At 43.2% G+C, this 12332-nt stretch overlaps 1 protein-coding gene across 16 annotated transcripts in view; it reads left to right on the forward strand.

The window, feature by feature from the left end:
* eda2r (ectodysplasin A2 receptor) overlaps positions 1-12332 on the forward strand; it is a 678182-nt gene that overhangs the window by 290472 nt on the left and 375378 nt on the right. The window contains exon 1 of one of the 16 annotated variants that reach the window (XR_011342804.1): positions 12056-12098. The exons of 13 other annotated variants lie outside the window; for them this stretch is intronic. The gene's annotated coding sequence lies outside the window, so the exon portion shown is untranslated. 2 more of the 16 variants (XR_011342805.1, XR_011342806.1) reach the window with 2 other exon arrangements.

Genomic DNA, 12332 nt, shown 5'->3' on the forward strand with positions numbered 1-12332 from the left:
TCAGGAAAACTCAGAAATGCTCAGAATTCAGACAATGCCGGCTGGGGGTGGAATCCAATCCAACAAAAGGTGTTAATTGGGATGAGGTAAGAATGTATCATGTTTGTGTGAAAGGAGAAGGAATAGAGAATCAGAGCTAGGAGAAGGTGACAGGGGAAGATGTGGTGAGGTGGGGGGATTAATGAGAGCTACAGGTTGGAGGGTGCCCAGATGGAATTTTGCCAATTTGCGGGTGGTCTCAGTCTGGCAGTGTATCAGACCATGGAAAGACATGTCAACAAGGGAATGGGACAGGGAATTGAAATTAATATCCATTGGGAGATCCACACTATTGCGGCAGACAGAGTTGAAGTTATCTCCCAGTCTGTGTCCAGTCTCTCCGATGTAGAGGAGACCATAACAGGAGCACCAGATGCAGTAGATGACTCTTGCAGATTCACGTAAAAAGTTGTTTCTCTTGGAAAGATTGTTTGTGGCCCCAAATGGTGGTGAGGGAGGAGGTGTGGGCACAAGTTGTCTGACCATTCACAAATTGGAGGAACAGCACCCCATCTTACAAATGGGAACCCTCCATCCAGATGGCATTAATATAGACTTCTCTGGCTTTTGTTAAATCCCCCCCACCTCCTTCTTCCCCGCCACCTTCTGACTCTCTATTCCATCTCCTTTCACACAAACATAATAAATTCTACCTTGTCCCATATCATATCCAATTAACACCTTTTGTTGGTCTGAACTCCTCCCCCAGCCGCATTGTCTGAATCCTGAGACATTCTGAGATTTCCAGCTTCTTGCTTATTCCTTGAAGAAAGGCTCAGGTCTGAAACAGTGGCAATATATCTTTGTCTGCTATAGATCTTAAAAAGACCGGCTGAGCACCTCCAGCCTTGCGATGTGTTTTTACCACAATCAGTGTCTACAGACTTTTGTTTCACACATATTTACAAATGATCTATAAAAAGAAATAAACAAAAATCCCTAAAACTAGATCTAATTGACCCCTTCCCTCTAATCAAGGTTACCTGTAGAAAAGGATGTAAAAAAAAATGGATCAAATAGCGATCTTCAGACACTAGACAGAGAATCGCCAGCGAATCCAACCTTCTAATCGCGATCATAATCTACAAATGGGCCCCACAACTTTTCAAATTGAAACTTTCTATCTTTGATGTTGTATCTAATATTCTCCAAACTTAAATAGGATATTACATTATGTAACCACTGTGTATGAGTAGGTGAAGATTCATCTTTCCATTCCATTAAACTTGTCTGTCTGGCTATCAACATGATAAAAGCTCAAACATTCTCCTGAGTTGCAGACAGAGGTACACAAGAAAAAAAAAACAAACAAGGCAATTAAAGGGCATGGGTTTATTTTGATCTTAAAAACCATTGATAAAATTTGGAAAATAATTTCCCCAAATATTTCTAAATTGGGCATGCTTAAAACATATGGATCAATGAAGCTTCAAAAAGCCTATCCTTCTCATTGAACTAGACATAGAAGATATTCAGTTTGTCTGATGGGAGGCATTGTTGACATTGACTCCACATGGTTGTCTTGTGGTCTGTTATAGTTTTAATCCCTTGCCACATGTTCCTTGTGTTGCACAGCTGTCTGTGGATTTTCTGTGTATACCTGTGCTATGCTTTCTGGACTGCAGGAGAGAGTTCTGTCTTGGCTGATCTTATTGCTATTTTGTCTCTTGTCCTGAGGGCAGCATCATGAGCTCTGAGAAGTGCCCAGATCTCTGCATCCAACTATGATTTTTGGTTAGCCCTGGTTGTGAAGTATTTGAACTCAGTGACATCCTCAATGCATTTTAATTGAAGAAATAGGCTTTATCAACCTAGATTTTACATTAATAAAGGAAGAGGGAAGATTATTGCAGGTTAAATTAAGGGATTCTACATGAAATTCTTGGTAAAAGTCATTTTAAAAATTTTAATGGTAAAATTATACCACAAGATGATTTTTTAAAATAAAAATTAATGGGATGGGTGGAGTGGTATGCTGGAGAGTAGCTGTGATGTTGGAAGAGATGCTTAGTTTATTCACCCATGGACTTCCAGCCTGTGTGACTGTAGACAGGGGGCCTTCTGGTTTAGTGGAGAAAGCGCAAGGACACTATTGATTCCTTGTCATGGAGGCCAATATTTTGTAAAGAGGAGTGCTGTCACATACTTACCTTTGTCAGGAGGAGGAGAGTGAGGGAGCCAGGATCACCCTTGTGGGAGTAAGTCAATGAGAAAGTCAGAGGAGTTTAGCTAGATGGTGTTTGGGGAGATGAAGAATGCAATATTGTGTTTAGAGAATGATAAAAGAAAGTCAACTTCACAGTGGCTGAAAGAAATGAGTGAGTGGTTCTTTATTTGTTTGTAAGCTGTGGTAAATCACTGCTGTTATAGTGCATTCCGACCCACCTCTGCTGCAGTTGTGGAGTAGGGTTCCAAGGGTCAGCTAATAGATATCTGAGTGAGGTAAGAGAAGACCTTGTCTGTACAGGAGGCCTTGTTCGAGGTAACAAAGTGGAGGTGATGTAGTGATTTCACCCTTTGTGAGTGTGAGATCACCCCCCACCAGATTTAAGAACAGTTTCTGTCCTGCTGTTCTCAGACTCCTGAACAATCCTCATATGGTTAAGACGGCAATGCTCTTGATCTCTTCTAACTGTTATCTCTCTGTAAACCTAGGCTGTATTTTTAATTGCTGTACTACTTATGGGTTGACCAGCTGCACAGCCCACCAAATTAACTTTGGCACTGTACATGTAGCAAAGAACTTTCATAGAACCCCACCCAGCACGACAGGGGGAAGAAATGGATAGGGCCATCAATCCTTTTTCACCAGCATGTGGTTACAAGGCTAAAAACAATAATTGACCCAACCAGTATTGTGATCAGAATATTGCTTTCCTAGGTTCTGTGAACGGAGATAATTAGATTTTTATTATTTGCAACATTATCATCACTTACTTTCCTCCCATAATTATGAGTCACTTCCTTTTCTCACAGTCATATTCACAGTTTAAGATGAAGATGTGGATGAATTGCTTTTCTCTGAGAGTAACAAGTGGGAGAAACTCTCTGCCTCCGATTCCCTCATCCACTCATCCCTCCCACCTATTTCCCAACCCCAGCAGCTTCCCCTGTTACTGCAGGAAGTGCAGCATGTGCACCCACCCACACCCTCCCCCCACCCGCTCCCCCCACCCCCTCATCATGGTCCGGCCCCCCAAACAGCCCTTTCAAGTAAAGTAATACTTTACCTGTGTATCCACAGGACTGATTTACTGCATCAGGTGTTCCCCTTGTGACCTTCTCTACCTCGGAGAGACTGGTTGCAAATTGGGAGTTCGCTTTGCTGAACACATCCTCTCCCTCCACTACAACAGAGACTTTCCAGTAGGCAACCATTTCATTTCTGAGTCACCCACCCAGACTCGCATGACTGTCCATGGCCATATGTAATACCCCACCCAGACTCGCATGACTGTCCATGGCCATATGTAATACCCCTCCCAGACTCGCATGACTGTCCATGGCCATATGTAATACCCCTCCCAGACTCGCATGACTGTCCATGGCCATATGTAATACCCCACCCAGACCAGCCGCAGATCGGAGGATGGCATTAACAACAACTTCTGCTTTCCACTAACCTGCTCACCTTTTTCCCCTCCCCTTTTCAGTTTTTCCAGGTCTCCCCCCTCCTTTCCTCTCCAACCTCCCAGCCATCCCTCCTCCCCTGATCACTGCTGTTCCCTCCCCTCCCTTCTCCACCTATCATCCTTTGCCCCGCCCCATTCCCCACTCCCCCATCCTTTTGTTTGGCAGATTTTTCTATACCTTGATGAAGGGCTCAACTCCGAAATGCAAGTTATGTATTTTTACCTTTGCTACTTAAAAGACACTGTTTAACCAGTTGAGGATGGCCACCATTTTGTTTTTTATGCATTGTTCCCTGAAACCAGATTAAAAAGCATTGTCCCAGATCTTCACCAACCTGTCTCCCAACCTGCTGTTGGATTAAAATAATATGCCAATGGGGAGAGATGCATAACTCAAAGAAAGGAATACTGGTGCCTTATTTGCTGACAAGGGAATAATTTGGCAAAATCATTTATATAAATGCTCAGCTCTAAAGAGACTGATGTCAGTTCACCGAATCAAAGTTAAGGGGGCAAAATGAAGAATTCTCCAAATTCTCCTGTACATTACGATGCAAGTTTGGATACCTGTCCTGATTGTGCATAAATTTAATTTAAGAAATGACACATAAATTTGGGACATGTATCAGCTGGGGCATGAACCTGAAAACATTCTTAATTACTTCATGAGCCTGATTCCCTGTTTGTATAGCCTGGCTGCATTGATGGGTAAAAAGATATTTTACAGCAGTGGTTTTCAAACTCCCCCACTAAACTCACATTCCACCTTAAGTCATCCCTATGCCATTGTGCTCTGTGATTAGTAAGGGATTGCTTAAGGTGGGATGTGGGTGGAAAGAAAAAGTTTTAATCGTCCCTCATTGACTTGTTATGTGCATGGTTTCAGAACTCCAAAGGAAATGGGCCAATTACATTTTTTCCCAAGCAAAATATTTCAGTAACAATTGGGTCTAGAGCAGTGATTCTCAACCTTCCCTTCCCATTCTGATCCAAAGAGGTTGGAGATCTTTTATTATTCTCCAATACTGCAACAGAAGTGGGAAATGGATGAAATGGCCATGAATTACAACAGGGACTGTGAACAGAATCAAGATGACAGCAATTATGGGACAAAGTTCCTTTCACAATATGTTTCAAATGGGGACTGACAGTGAACCACAATATCTATCTCCATGTATGATGGTTCATTATCATTTTATTATTCATGGGATGCAGATATTACTGTAAATCCATCATTTATTGTCCACACCTCATTGCTATTGAACGGAGGAGACCGTTAAGTTTTAACCCTACTGTTGGGTCTGATGTCACATACAGGCCAACACCAAATTTGTTTCCTTGAAGAATATTAATGAAGGGGACAAGTTTTTGCAACAAGCCAGTGGTTTTACTGTGAATAAGATTTGTTTTATTTTTTCTAATCATGTCATATCCGATTACTTGAATTTAAATAATCCACTGCAGATTTTAATTTCTGTCTTTGGATCAATGGTTCAGAGCTACTTCTCTCACAACTAAATCACAAATGTGGATACAGTAGCAGTGGTAAATTTTCACCTGTAGTTCCATTAGTACCACAGAACACTACAGAATAGAAAACAGGCCATTCAGCTCTTCTAGACTGTGCTGAAACAGCATTCTGCTAGTCCCACTGACCTGCACCCATTCCTTAACCCTCCAGACCTCTCCCATCCATGTATCTATCTAATTTATTCTTAAAACTTACCACATCAGATGACAGCTTATTCCTCACTCCCACCACTCTAAGAACTTACCCCTAATATTCCCCCTAAGTCTTTTCCCTTTCACTCCCTGAAGCCATGTCCTCTTGTTATCTCTCCCAATCGAAGTGGAAAGAGCCGACTTGCATTTATTCTGTATGTACCTCTCATAATTTTGTGAACATCTATCAAATCTCCCCTCACTCTTCTATGCTCCAAGGAATAAAGTCCTAACTTGTTTAATCTTTCACTGTGACTCAACTCCTGAAGACCTGGCAACATCCCAGTAAATCTTCTCTGCAAACTTACTGATATCCTTTCTGAAGTTTGGTGACCAGAACTGCATACAACTCCAAATTTATCCTCACCAATGTCTCATACAACCTTACCATACATCCCAACTCCTGTACTCAATACTTTGATTTATGAAGGTCAAATGCCAAAAGCTTTCTTCACAACCCTGTCCACCTGTGACAACACTTTCAGAGAATTATGTTTCTGTATTTCCAGATCTCTTTGTTCTTCCATACTTCTCAGTTCCCTACCATTTACTATGAATGTCTTACCTTGGTTTGTCCTTCCAAAATGCAACACATCATATTTGCCTGGATTAAATTCCATCTGCCATTTTCTGGCCCATTTTTCCAGCTGGTCCTGATCCCTCTAAAAGCTTTGAAAGCCTTCATCGCTGTCTACAACATCTCTTCAATCCAATGAGGTGAAGAGGGAGTGGGTGAGTTGTGGAGGTCAAGTTGTCAGGCTTCAATCTGTACCCATCTCACAAAGGAGCTGGTAGTGACAGTCCCATCACTGGCACCTCCTATATACTTTTGGCAAGTTGTGTATTCACTTGCACAATTAAGACTTGGACATGTGATGCTTTCCCAACCTTCTATTAGACTAACCTGGCTACTGACACACAGGGTTAGATATGGAAGGGTGACATCATGATGTGGGTGTAATGATGTCCAGTAGAGGGTGGGCTTATACCCAACACTCTTTCCCCCCCATGTGATAAATACTGACTGGGCCCCATTGAACTAATAAGATTACATCAGCCCTAGGATTACGTGAGAATTAGAATACATCTCATGAGTAATTATAAAAGGGAAAGTATTTAATAATAATCAGGGCATATGGTCCTTAAAGTGTTCAGGTGGTCTTCTTTCTCTTTTGGAATACCTCGACCTAGTTTACTGTGCCAGTCTTTGCTTGGGACCCGTAGATAGTCAGGTTGGCGGCGACTGCCCGCCTTCGCTGACCTTCAGCAGTGACTGTCCACCTTCACTGCCCTCCTGGCTATGTGTCTCAGTTAGTGGACTCCTCACTGGACTCAGCTCCATGACTGTCTCTGCACAGCCTCCTCACTCGGCCTGAGGAATGGGATGTTTCGGGCAAGACACGGCAAGTCTGGTTCCACCTCCTCCAGTTCATGGACCTTAGTGTTAGTCAATGCTCGTAATTGGTCAATGTGTCGTTTCCACAAGCCAATTCTGAGTCCACACAGCCAAGGTCCCATGCCTCATGACTTTCTGAACAAGTCTCATGGGGGACCTTGTCAAATGCCTGACTAAAATCCATATAGATCATATCTACAAACCTACCTCATCAATCTCTTTTGTTAACTCCTCAAAAAACTCAATTAGGCTCATGAGACATGACCTTCCCCTCACAAAGCCATGCTGACTATCCCTGAGAAGACTGTACTTCTCCAAATGCTTATAAATCCTGCCCTTAAGAATCCTCTTCAATAGTTTCCACACCACTGACATAAGACTCACTGACCTATTACCTTTCTTAAACAAGGGGATACATTTGCCATTCTCCAATCTTACGGAACCTCCCCAATGGCCAAGGAGGACACAACCCCCAAGCTATCTCACCCCTTTTTTCCCTCAGCTATCTGGGACTTGTCAATCTTAATGTTCCTAAGAAGATCCAGCACTTCCTCTTTCCTAATCTCAACAAGCTTGTTCTATTCTGATCTCACCTTGACCAAGGTCCTTTTCTCTGGTGAAAAGTAAGGGAGAAAAGTATTCATTTAGAACCTCCTCAGCTTTCACAAACATTACCTCATTTATTGTTAAGTGGTCCCACTTTCATTCTTCTGATCCTTCTGGTTTTCACGTATACATGGAGAACCTTGGGGTTCTCCTTAATCCTACTTACCAAGACCCTCTCATGCCCACTTTGAGCTCTCCTGTCTTTTCTTAATTCCCAGCTACATTATAATTCTCACGAAGCCTTCCTGTAGTCAGCTGGTCCATATGTCAGGAATCTATCTTGGACACACCTGATAAATTCAGCCTCATCTATCCTTCTTGCAGTCAGCAGGTGCCAGGCAAGATTTGGGAAGTTGAAATCTCTCACAACACAGCCCTTTATTTTCTGCACCATTCCACAATCTGCCTCCTTATAAGTTTCTCAGTATTCCAAGGGCTATTTGGGGACCTATATAGACTACTCCCAGTACAGTAATTGTTCCCTTCCTATTTGTGACTTCCAACCACACTCAGTGGATACTCCAGAGAACCAGAAAATATTACAGTACAGAAAGTAGCCCCTTCCACTCTGTATCAAACCATTATTTTGCTTAGTCTCAATGACCTGCACCCAGTCCATAGCCCTCCATACCTCTCCCATCTATGTGCCTGTCCAAATTAATCTTAAATGTTAAAATTGAGCCAGCATTCACCACTTTAGCTGACAGTTAGTTCCACACTTCACTGCTCTCTGTGTGAAGAGGTTTCCCCTCACGTCTCCCCTAAACGTTTCCCCTTTCACTCCTTACCCATGTCCTTTGGTTTGTATCTCACTTACCCTCAGTGGGAAAAAAAGCCTATCTACATTCACTCTGTCTATCCCCCTCATAATTTTAAATACCTCTATCAAATCTCCACTCATTCTTCTACACTCCAGGGAATAAATTCCTAACCTATTTAACCCTTCCCTGTAAGTCAGTTTCTGAAGTCTGGGCAACATCCTAATCTCTGCACATTTTTTTTTGTCTTATTGATATCTTATTCCTGTAGTTAGGTGACCAAAACTACACAACAGTACAAATTTTGCCTCACTAATGTCTTGTACAACTTTACCATAACATCCCAACTCCTATACGTAATACTTTGATTTATGAAGGCCAATATGCTTTAAAGCTCTCTTTATAACCCAGATCTCTCTGTTTTATTGCACTCCTTAGTGCCCGACCATTTACCATGTATGTCCTTTCTTGGTTTGTCCTTCCAAATTGCAACACCTCTCACATTTGTCTGCATTAAACTCCATCTGCCATTTTTCAGCCTAATTTTCCAGCTGGTCCAGATCCAATTTAGCACATTATCATGTAGAACATTGACATAGATGACAAAAAAACAATGGTCCCAGCACTGATCCCTGAGGCACACCACTAGTCACAAGCCTCCAGTCTGAAAAGCAATCATCTCCCATTACTCTCTGGCTTCTCCTGTTCAGCCATTGTTGAATCCAATTCACTTCTTCACCATGAATACCTAGTGTCTGAAATTCCCTGAATAACTTCCCATGTGAGATCTTTTCAAAGGCCTTAGAAGACCTTCCAATAACTTACTTACTACTGATGTCAGGCTCACCATCCTATAATTTCCAGGGTTACTTTTGGAGTCTTTTTTAAAAAATTGAACATCATGATCTACCCTCCAATCCTCCGGCACCACACCATGGCCAAGGACATTTTAAATACTTCTGCCAGAGCTCTTGTAATTTCTACACTAGCCCCCCTCAAGGACCGAGGGATTATCTTGTCAGACCCTGGGGATTTGCCCACCCTTACTTGGTTTAAGACTGAAAGCACTTCCTTCTCTTTAATCTGTATAGGTTCCATGACCTTACTGCTTGTTTTCTTTACTTTGCACAACTCTGTGCCCATTTCCTGAGTGAATACTGATGAAAAAAAAATCATTTAAGATCTCCCCCATCTCTTTATAGTTCCATATAAAGCAGACCAGTGTTCTTGGAGGGGAGCAATTTTGTCCCTTCTATCCTTTTGCTCTTAATATGCCTGTAGAAGCCCCTAGGATTTTCCTTCACATTGTCTGCCAAAGCAATCTTTTACCCTTCCTCATTTCATTCTTGAGGATTTTCTTGCATTTTTTTATACTCCTCAAGTACCTCATTTGCTCCATGTTGCCTATACCTGCTATAGACCTCTCTTTTCTTCTGAAACAGATCCCCAATATCCCTCAAACACCAGGATTCCCTCAAACACCAGGATTCCCTCAAATACCAGGATTCCCTCAAACACCAGGATTCCCTGTGCCTCCTAACTTTGCCTTTAATCCTGACAGGAACATACAAACCGTTCTCTCAAAATGTCACCTTTGAAAGTCTTCCACTTACCTTGCACATCCTTGCCCGAAAACAACAACCCAATCCACGCATTCTAGATCCTTTCCCATTTCCTTAAAATTGGCTTTTCTCCAATTTAGAAACTTGACCCAAGGCCCAGACCTATCCTTCTCTATAATTAACTTGAAACTAGTGGAATTATGATCACAATGGTCCCCTTACACATACTTCTGTCACCTGTCCTGTCTTATTCTCTAATAGGAGATCTGGTATTGCACCCTCTCTAGTTGGTAACCCCCTATTTTCTCCGTGGATTGTCATGGTGGAGAAACGTGTGATCCTGAGAGTGATGCTGTCAGGGTCACCCATGGCAGTAAGATCAAAGGTGAGGTCCCTGACAAAGAACAATCCAACCAAGTCTTCAGTGGGGGAACAGGTGGGCAAAGTTATTCTGAGCTCAACGACTGTGAAGGCTTGTGAAGAATACTCCTTGTTTGAAATAGACACATTTCAAACCCTCTGACTAACTACATATCTGCTTCCTCCCCTCCCCTCACAAACACACAACACCTTGCCACCTTCTGCTCTATTCTCTGCACTCAGTTTGGTTCCTACCCCCCTGCCAAACTAATTTAAACTCTCCATTACAGCTCCAACAAACCTGCCTGCCAGGATATTGGTCCCTCCCCAGTTCAGATGTCGCCCATCCTTTTTGTCAGACCTTCCCCAGAAGAGATCCCTATGATCCACAAATCTGAACCCTTCTCCCCTATACAAACTCTTCAGCCATGCTATAACTTCCTATGCCTATCCTCACTGGCAACAGTCCCGAGATTACCACCCTTAATGTTCTGCTTTTCGGGTTCCTTCCTGACCCCCTAAATTCCCTCTTCAAGACTTCATCTCTATTCCTATCTATATCATTGGTACCAACATGGACCACAACATTTGGCTGCTCACCTGGAGGCAACATACAATCGAGTAGTCTTAATCTTGTTCACTGAACCTCCTATTTCTTCACCTAACTAGTGAATTCCCAATTACTAACACTTTCCTTTTCCCCTTTTTCTTCTTAGCTGAAAAGCCAGACTCTGTGCCAGAGACCTGACCACTATGACTTGACTCACTACTTCTCCACCCACCCCCAAACAGTATCCAAAATGGTATACTTATTGTTGAAGAGAATGGCCATAGAGATCCTCTGCATTGACTCCCACTTTCCCTTCCCTCTCCTAACTGTCACCCAACAACCTGCCTCTTGCTTTTTGGGGGGTGGCTTTCTCCATGTAGCTCCAAATTATTACCCCTTCTGACTCCCTAATGATCCGGAGTTCATCCAACTCCAGTTCCCTAACTCTGTTTACAAGGAGTTTCACATGTATGGAGATACAATGTGTGGCGTAGATAAAAGCTCACACTCGACTGGAGGGAGAAAAAATACTTTTATTAGCTTAAAAATACAGGTAGGGTTCACAAATTGGCTTCAGAGGGGTTCTGGGTTTTGGCGGGAGATCAGGGGGCCCCAAGGAGAGGAGCTGAGAGGCATGGACCAGTTGTCAGTACAGCACACTTCTCGTGAATCACTGCACAATGAAAGGCTTTGTTTTGCTACCCAGGAAAGTCACTCCAGACTTAAGTACAGGAGGCCATACACTAATAAAACAAAAGTACAGCAAATCCACGAGGACAGGGTATGATCCTATAGAGACAATATGGAGAAAAGTATAGGTATGCAGTGCAAATACATCATCTTTTCCAATGACAGGTCTATTCAAGAGTCTGAAAAGGGCAGGAAAGGAACTGTCCTTTGACTAGCTGTCATTGAATGGCTGTGAGCTTGAACACCAATCCAAGCACTAAAATGGTTGTGTGGTACAGTGTGAACACACGCTGCCTTCCCGATGAGAGGTTAATTCCCTGTCATCTTGGTAAAAGATCCAGGCCCCCAGATTGGGTGGGATCAGCAGTGTTCCTCCCAACATCTTGCCCAAATCTTTTTGGGCCATCATTGAAGCTGGTTTAACTAGTCACCCTCACCTTACTATTTCTGGAAGTGGGGGGGGGGGGGGGGGGTTATTGTGTGCACTTCGATGTCACCAGGAGGCTTCAAATGTACATTCCTGCTTTAAACCCCTTTGGGGATGGGGAAGATGGTCTAGAAATGCACCAGGCAGCGAATGCCCTTCCTCTCACCGTTGAGATTGATGGGAAGATCTCCCTGATGTGTCAATTGGAGTGAAGGGCTTGGCGGTCCTCAAATAGTTAACAGAGCGCCCGACATCGTTCAGCCAGAAGGGGCGGGGAGAATTGCAGACAGGAATCCGGGTTCCAATCGCTGTGCCGGGCATTGGAGCGAATGAGACTATGTTCTGCAGGTCAGAAGGTAAAGATGATCTCGGAGCTTCATATCCAGCTCTGCTGATCAAAACGGAGTTGCGGTACAAAGAGTACAGGGTTAAACCTTGTGCTGGTTAACTTGGCAGGAGGTGAAGTCAGAAAGAACTCGCTTTCTGCAGGTGATCGCCAGCACTTCTCCCAGTCCCGAGTTAGCTTGTGTCTGAAGGAGAAGGGCAGCGGCTCCCGGGGCAAGGTGAGGCTGGGCTCCCGGGGCAAGGTG

Source organism: Narcine bancroftii, chromosome 8, assembly GCF_036971445.1.
Source record: "Narcine bancroftii isolate sNarBan1 chromosome 8, sNarBan1.hap1, whole genome shotgun sequence".
In the NCBI taxonomy this organism is placed as follows: domain Eukaryota; kingdom Metazoa; phylum Chordata; class Chondrichthyes; order Torpediniformes; family Narcinidae; genus Narcine; species Narcine bancroftii.